Source organism: Peromyscus eremicus, chromosome 8b, assembly GCF_949786415.1.
Source record: "Peromyscus eremicus chromosome 8b, PerEre_H2_v1, whole genome shotgun sequence".
NCBI classification, from domain to species: domain Eukaryota; kingdom Metazoa; phylum Chordata; class Mammalia; order Rodentia; family Cricetidae; genus Peromyscus; species Peromyscus eremicus.
In genome coordinates this window covers 47695789-47704432 of record NC_081424.1, presented here as the reverse complement: position 1 = coordinate 47704432, position 8644 = coordinate 47695789, and positions in this window count along the sequence as shown.

Below are 8644 nucleotides of genomic sequence, written 5' to 3'. Positions count from 1 at the left end.
TGCATGTTCCAGATTTTCGGAAAAAAATAAAATAAATAAGACCTGACTACACCTTCTTTTGTCTTGCAACATTTTATTGTTCACTTAGAACTGTCAAAATGACTAAACTTGCAAGTTCCTCAGCGAATTAAATCTCTCTCAGACATGAAAAATGCATTTCTGCATGTGTCTCTGACTGGTGACCAGCTAGTGAACTGTAGCAGTCCTGTCTTTCATTTATAAATTTTATTTGTAAGGATGTGTGTGAGCAGTGCGGGCTGTGCATGTGAGTGCTGTACTCACAGAGGCCACAAGAGGGCTTTGTATCCTTTGGAGCTGAAGCACCAGGCAGTTGTGAGCTGCCCTGTTTGGGTGCTATGGGTGCTGGGAACCAACAGCCCTGGTCCTCTGTGAGAGCAGCAAGCACTCTTAACCTCAGCCATCCTCCCAACCCCAGGTCACCTCTTTCTTTAAGATGTTCCTTTGTGCACTCTCATGCCTTCTCTTTCCTTCTAAATTCCTGTTTCAATTCACTACATCATGAGAAATTAGACAGCTGTGCCATTTACAACTGTTTGTAAAGTAGACACTCAACATGTCTGAAGACCTTGACTGTGGAGGACTGATCTTGACCTCTAGAATGAGTTTGGTGTAAGTTAATTAATGACCTGAGTTAAGAAAAAAACAATAAAACAAAACTCACTCACAGGGTTGGGCTCATGATTTGCACAAATCTGGACATCCATCAGTGAGTTGTGTTTGCACTTGATGGGAGCTTTATACAAATCTCGTTGTCTCCTTCACAGAACTTGTGGACAGACTGCTACAGCTTTGCAAGTCAAACCAGGACATGTAAACCACCGTGAGGACATTACAATGCTTTTGGTTTTCCTATTTCCAACTTCAATAGACAGCAAAGCTCAGGGTTGTTTGTTTGTTTGTTGTTTTGTTTTGTTTTTGACACGGGGTCTTACTGTGTAGCGCTAGCGGACCTGGAACTCACCATGTAAACCAGGTTGGCCTCTAACATGCCTGATTCTGCCTCCGAGATTAAACATGTGTCCCAGCACACCTGGCCTCTTCTGATTTTTTACATATAGAAAATGTGTGTGTGTATGTGTGTGTGTGTGTATGTGTGTGTGTGTGTGTGTGTGTGTGTGTGTGTGTGTGTGTGTGTGCTGTATGTGGAGGCCAGAGGTTGACCTCTGGAACCTTTCAGTATCACCTGTTCACTTTATCTTTAAGACAGGGTCTCACTGAATCAGGAGCTCATCAGTTGGCTACACTGGCTGGCTAGAGAAAGGCAGGCATCCACCTGCCTCCACCCCCTTGCTCTAGTGTTTGCACCGTGCCCAGCTTTCATGTGATTACTGGAGATCCAAACTCAGGTTTTCCTGTCTGTGCAGACACATCACTGCCTGAGCTCTATCTCTGGTCCCCTAATCTAGAAGGCTTTACTTGAAGCAAATTCACTTAATCTGTATCCCATGGTTACGTGAGTGGGACTAAGCTTTATCTGGCTGATAGACTGGGCTTCAGAGTGTGACCAGCATATTATGATTGGAGCTGTCGCACCTTTAAGATACCTTTCACACAACGGGGTATTCACCCAAGAAGTTACTGATCTGATCTACTGTGCTCTGTGGCTAGAGCTCATTAGAAGTTGTGTTTCAAAAGCCCCAACGATTACTGGATTATTTTGACTTTATCTTGGAATAGCCATTTATCTCCTTGTCCCCTACAATTAAGGGTGATTACACCAAATCTGTTTCACAGGAACAGACCTGGGATCATTGTATGGAGTAAGAATTGTTTGCAGTAGCTCCAGGATTTCTGTGCCCACTATATTGGTCACATCTAAATGGAAGTGGAGCTGCAGAGTGTCGCATCATTGATGCTCAGATTTGAGCCTCTCTCTATCTCTCTGTCTCTGTCTCTGTCTCTCTCTGTCTCTCTCTCTCTGTCTCTCTCTCTCTGTCTCTCTCTCTCTGTCTCTCTCTCTCTCTCTCTCTCTCTCTCTCTCTCTCTGTATTATATATGTGTGCGCATGTGTATGTACTTGCGTGTGCTTGTAGAAGCCAGAGATCAACATCAAGTGTCTTCCTCAGTTGCTTTCCTGGTGATGTTTTTGTGATAGGCTCTCGCACTGAATGTGGAGCTTGTAGCTTGAGTTTTCCTGCCTGGCCCACAGTCAGGACAAATCTCTCTCACCTGCCAGTCCCACAGCCGCTCAGACCCAACCAAGTAAACACAGAGACTTACATTGGTTACAAACTGTATGGCCGTGGCAGGCTTCTTGCTAACTGTTCTTACAGCTTAAATTAATCCATTTCTATAAATCTATACCTTGCCACATGGCTCGTGGCTTACCGGCATCTTCACATGCTGTTTCTCATCATGGTGGTTGGCAGTGTCTCTCTGACTCAGCCTTCCACTTCCCAGCTTTATTCTCCTCCTTGTCCCGCCTATACTTCCTGCCTAGCCAATGGCCAATCAGTGTTTTATTTATTGACAAATCAGCAACGCATTTGCCATACAGAATATCCCACAGCAGGAGCTACTCAGCTAGGCTAGCCAGTGAGATCCACCTGTCCATCCATCTACCAGCCAACATCCCAGCATTAGGGTCACAGACATGTACCACTGTGCCTGGCTTTTATGTGTTTGCTGTGAATCTGAATGGAGGGCACCGTGCACAGTTATCTTTCTGGGACTTTCTTAAATGAACAGCAAGGGCAGGCAAGCTGATGGTGCCCAAACCAAGACAGTCTTTGGACTTCTGAGACAGGAAATGACTGGAAGCGACTGGAGGCTTTGTAAAGTATCAACATCAGGGTAGCTGTGAGCATCCACTCTTGAGACAACCTAGTTTTCTGTAACCAATAGGGTTCTGGACCATGTTGACCTAATAGTTTTCAACCTGTGTTTGCTTACTAATTTTCAAATATAATAGTCTTCACTTCAAGTCCGCATCTGATAAACTGTTTGAAATGATAAACCGTTGATACCACACTACAGAATAAAGCCAGCGAGCACCAGAATCATTTCTTACCTTCCTGTGGGTGAAGATGGACCTGGTGGTTGTCTGGCACGCATCCCAGTTTACTTTTTTTTTAATGATGAATCAGAGAAATATGGCTTAGAAGGGCAAATGGAATTTTAAATTCTATCAGTTTGCATGAAAGGCTCAGAGTTACTTTAGCACCATGATATAATTTATCATTTTGAAGGGAGCCATTTATCTCAATGGCTGTGATCTATAGCCCGTGCTGGCACACAGATGCCATGTGTCATGTGAAAATTGGCTGTGGCTTCAGGTTTACATGATGAAGAGTAAACACTGAATTACTCTTGAGAACGGCTCTCCACACTCAGGACTGCTTCCAAGAGACCTTATGTTTGGCCAGCTCAGTGCAGTGTGACCGTTTGGATTTAAGTCCTATGAATTTGCACTCAAGTGCTAAAGGTATGTACCTCAATACAGGCAGTCTGCCTTATTTTATGGTCTTTTCTGGGGTCTGTTTTTTTTTTTTCTTTAAGTAAGTTTCAATAGTGTCAACTGCTTTAAACCTTTTCAAAAGTGGATATTAAAAAAATTAAAGAGAACTGGAGATACAGCTCAATGGTGAAGACCTTGTCTACCATACATGAATGAAGCTGTGTATTTACTCTTGCGCACACACACACACACACACACACACACACACACACACACACACGCACGCACGCACGTGCACGTGTGCACACTGGGATGACCCATAACCCTAGCACTTGGGAAGCCGAAGCGGGAGAATTGTCATAAATTCGATGCTACATAGTAAATTCCAGACCAGTTTGGGTTGCAGAGTAAAAAATCTCTCAGCAAATACAAAAATAAAATAAAATAAAAAAGAATGAAGGAAAGGAAGGAGGGAAAGAGGGAGGAAGAAAGTCGAGGAGAGATTTCATGTGTCTAACAAGCACCAGATTACACCCAGTGTGGGCTTGTGGCCATTGGACAAGTCTTTGGCTGTGAAGACTTGAGGGACGGAAGCTATTGTCCATCAGCTTTGATCATCGTGCCCCAGATTAGTTGTAATTAGTGGACATCCTGCCTCTTTTAAGCTGGATTTTTGCCCCAGCCTTTTTTTTTCTCCCCTACAATTTTCCCTCATAGGTCACTGCCAGGGTTCACGCTGGCTCTGGTTTAGTTTCCACCTCTGAGCTAGGAAGCTCTGAGAACTGCTTTCAACATGGAAAAAAAAGTCAGCCACAGATGAGGATCTGGCACAAGTCAAATCACTTCATTCCCTTGGCCCTTAATTAAAGGAATTGCAGAAGTGTTAATTTAATTACATTTAAACACCTCGTTGAAAATTGGCGGTCCATTAGCTTCAGGCACACACCACCTCTGTGATATGAGTCCAAAGACCTTGTTTCAATTTTACGAAACAAATGCTGGATCTGTGAGGAGTCTTGTATTTTAATATAGTCCTAGTTTATTCCACCGGGTTCACTACATAGTATGCAACACCATCCATCCTTATGAATTATGGCCCTTGTTCTACTCTTTAACAAATTAGAACTATACTTATTGAAATACATTATTATATTCAGTTCCTAGCCACAGACATGAGCTACTTACATGATGCACATACATACATTCAAAACATCAGTATATACAAAATAAACAATTCTTTTTTTTGTTGTTTTTGTTTTCTTTGAGACAGGGTGTGTGTGTGTGTGCATGTGCATTATAGAGACAGTTACATGTGTAGGTGTGTGTATACGTACAAGAGGGTGCATCTACACAAGTGTGCACATGTGTGTGAAAGCTAGACAGATGTTTCTTCCATCACTCCCCTCCCCCCATACACACACCTTATTATTTTGAGACAGGGTCCCTCACTGAACCTGGAGCACATTGATTCAGCTAGGCCAGCCAGTGACCTCTAGGGATCAACCTATCTCTGTCCCTCCCCAGGCTAGGGGGCACAAAGGCATACTGCAACAGCCAGCTGTTTACATGGGTTCTGGGGATCTGAACTTAGTTCCTCATGCTTCTGTGGGCCATCACTCCAGCCCACTACCAAATAGTCTTTTCTTTTTTTTCTTGTTCACTTTCTTTAAAGAATGGTTTATTTTTTGCCAGCGGTGTTGGCGGCACACGCCTTTAATCCAGCACTCGGGAGGCAGAGCCAAGCAGATCTCTACGAGTTCGAGGTCAGCCTGGTCTACAGAGGGAGATCTAGGACAGGCACCAAAACTACACAGAGAAACCCTGTCTCGAAAAACAAAAACAAAACAAACAAACAAACAAACAAACAAAAAAACAGATGAAGGAAAAAGAAAGGAGTAAAAGGAAGAGTGGAGCTTAGTTCAGCCAACTAATGGTTGACAAAGAGGACAAGTCCATCCCCTCCCCGTCTCTGCTTCAAGCCAGTTCCTTCCCTAACTGTGGCTGCATTTCCTTGGCACCAGACTCCTTCCTGGCAGGTCATCTGTGCTTCTGGTCACTTTCAGGAAGTCCCAAAGGCTGATTGAGCCACTCCTGACTGTTCCATTTCTTTCCCAGAATCCCCCACACTTCCACAAGCATCTCTTGTTTTAAATGCCCTTCTGGAAGCAGGTAGAACTGCATCTGTCTACCTGGCTAGTTCCTATCCGAAATCCCTTTGTCAAAGAATAACAATGAGGATGGATATGAGTCTAGAAATAGCCCTTTGGGTCCATTTTAAGTCAAAATTTTACAGAAACAATGTTTGGTTAGCTCTGTGCTCCAGTTTGTGGCCAGAAATTAAACTATAAAATGTGAATGCCAAAGAGGTTACATTCAGTACAACCCCTTTCCTTCATGCCAGTCCCCAAACACATCACAGCTTACCTAGGTAAATCTTTCTCCCCACCCCCACCCCCACCTCTCTCTCTCTCTCTCTCTCTCTCTCTCTCTCTCTCTCTCTCTCTCTCTCTGTGTACATTTTGAGATGTGTAGGTGTGCAACTGCGTACATGTGGAGGTCAGAGCTCAACCTTGGATGTTTTGCTCAGTACTAGGACCACAAGCATGCACTGTCCATGCCCAGCATTTTCACGTAGATTCTGGGAATTGAACTCAGGACTTTATGCTTCCAGGACAAGCATTTTACTGATTGAACCATCTCCCTAGCCCCCTAGCTACTCACTTGTTGACTCAAACACCCTTCCTCACAGATTTCCCAGCAAAAATTCAGAAAATGTTGTGATGAGATCCGCCAGGTATCCCATGACACCCTTCAAAGTCTGGGGACTTTCTGTGGTAGTCATCCATCCAACCAGTTTTTACCAAGGGTGGGTCATTTGTCAGCCCTGTGCCAGAGAACACACAGTGGGTAGACTTAGCTCTTCTCTACCAACATCTGAAAGTGGAGAGGAAGGTTGGGAATAAACAGAAGAGCCACACCTTGGTCTTCCTCTTTCTCTTGGTCACTCCAGTGTGGTTGGAGTGTCTTGGGATAGTTTTTCATAAACATGATATAAAGTTGGACTGTAAAGGATGGGACCATACAACTGAGATGACATAAAAGGCTTTTCTGGGTCTGAGCAGGGAGGCAAACAAGTCATCAAAGGTACAGCCAGCTGATGATCTCATTTGACTAACCAATGCTCCAGAGAAGGAGACCGTCAGGATGATGGCCACACTCCCCAAAGCTGGATACTTGGTCTTTTTCTCTTTTACATTTTTTTTTGTACATGGGCCCAGCCTCCTCTCTATCTTGTCTCTCTCTATCTGAAAATAGGGAAAGAAGGAAAAAGAGGGGAAGAAAGAGAAGAATGGATGTTAGTTCAGCCATCCAATGGGCAGGATTAAGATTGGTCCTTGCAGGGTGAGGTAGTACTATCACAGTCCCTGGGAGAACACATCTCAGCTTCTTTCTGCACATCCCCACCCTCTCTGCTCTCTCCAATTGCTCTTCTCTGACCCCTCTTTGGGGGGTTTTATTATTTTTTATCTCTTTGGTGGTCCTGCTGTTTGCTTGCTCATTAAGTGATTTATACGTTCCAAGCTGTCTCCAAGACAAAGTGGGATGAAAACCAAATGCAAATGACTAGAAAGAGAAGCCAGGATAAACACAAACCAACAGTCTCTAAGCCTGTGCATACATCTGAGCTGTCCAGGGTGCCCCACCTTGGCTCAAAGCAGGGTTCAGGCAACTCTCACAAGGATGTGTGGGGAGCTGGGGGCAAAGCCTCTTCATACTTCCTTCTTTGCCTTTTAAAAAGATCAACATGACCTTGGGGGCTAGAAGGGGGTCTCTGTTAATTTTTGGAGTGGTCCACATCCTCTCACTATCCCAACTAGGCTCCTACTCCAATGGCAGATCCATGGTCTCCCAGGTCTGCTCTGGTACATGAAGGTTAAGGTCATTTGCTGAAGCAACTTCTGGAACTGCCATTTTGATGTGCACTGGGAGGGCTTTTACCATGTATGTGTATGGTCCCTGGCTATCAGTGTAAGTTCATGCTCAGCTTTCTTCCCTGGGATGGAACATACGGAAATATAACTCAGAAAACTCTTTTGACAATAGCTGCTTCCTCTTAGTCAGGTTTGACGCAGTCAGTAGTGGTGTCTCAAATCCTGGTAGGTGGCTGTCAACCTTCCTAATGCTGCAACCCTTTAATACAGTTCCTCATGTTGTGGTGACCCCCCCCCCAACCATAAAATTATCTTTGTCGTTACTTCATAACTGTGATTTTGCTACTGTTGTGAATTGTAATGTAAATATCTGATTTGCAGGATATCTGATATGCAACCTCTGTGAAAGTGTCATTTGATACCCCCCCAAGGGGGTTACAACCCACAGGTTGAGAACCCTTGCTTTAGCCAACTCATAAAACTCTTCATCTTCTATTTGTTCAGGCATTCAACACACAGACAAGTAGCAATCCTTTGTCTTAAATGTTAGAGATATAGAGATGAACGAATTGAAGGCTCATATTTTAAAGTCTTCATCCTTACAGATGAGCTATGGAATGGCAGTGGAACCTTTAGCTAATGACAGGGATGGTCATTGAGGATGTCCCCTTGAAGGGAATAGTGGGACCCCTTTTCTTTTTCTATTTTTATTTTATTGTATTTTTACTTCCTGGCCATGAGGAAAGTACTTTGATATGATGTGCTCCTTCCTCCAGGGTACTAGTGGAGGCATGAAAACAGTGGTTGGACACTGGAAGTCCAGGGCCCAAAATAAGTCTTTCAGGAAGTCAGTTACCACAGGTATTTGTTTGAGTGACAGAAAGCTGACTTACCACAGAAAAACTGAGGTAGTCAAAAGCTTCTCAAGAGGTCACAATTGAGCTAAAAACATTGCTGATAAGAAACAGCCAGCTACAACAATGTCTAGAACAGGGGCCTTTGAGGTAGAGAGAGCATCTAGTGCAGCGTTCTGTCATGGGGCTGAGTGTTTAACACACACACACACACACACACACACACACGCACACACACAGAGAGAGTTCACAAGGGAGCCTGCCTGGATACTGGATACTGAGCATGCTATAAGCAGACACAAGACTCCTGGACCAGAGCAAAGATTTTATTTTTCACAGCAGCACTTGACCTTGCTTCTTCACACTCCTTTGCCATAGACAATATTTGGAGGTAGAATCAGTAAGGTTTACTAATGGGTTTGAATGTTGGGGGTGAGAGA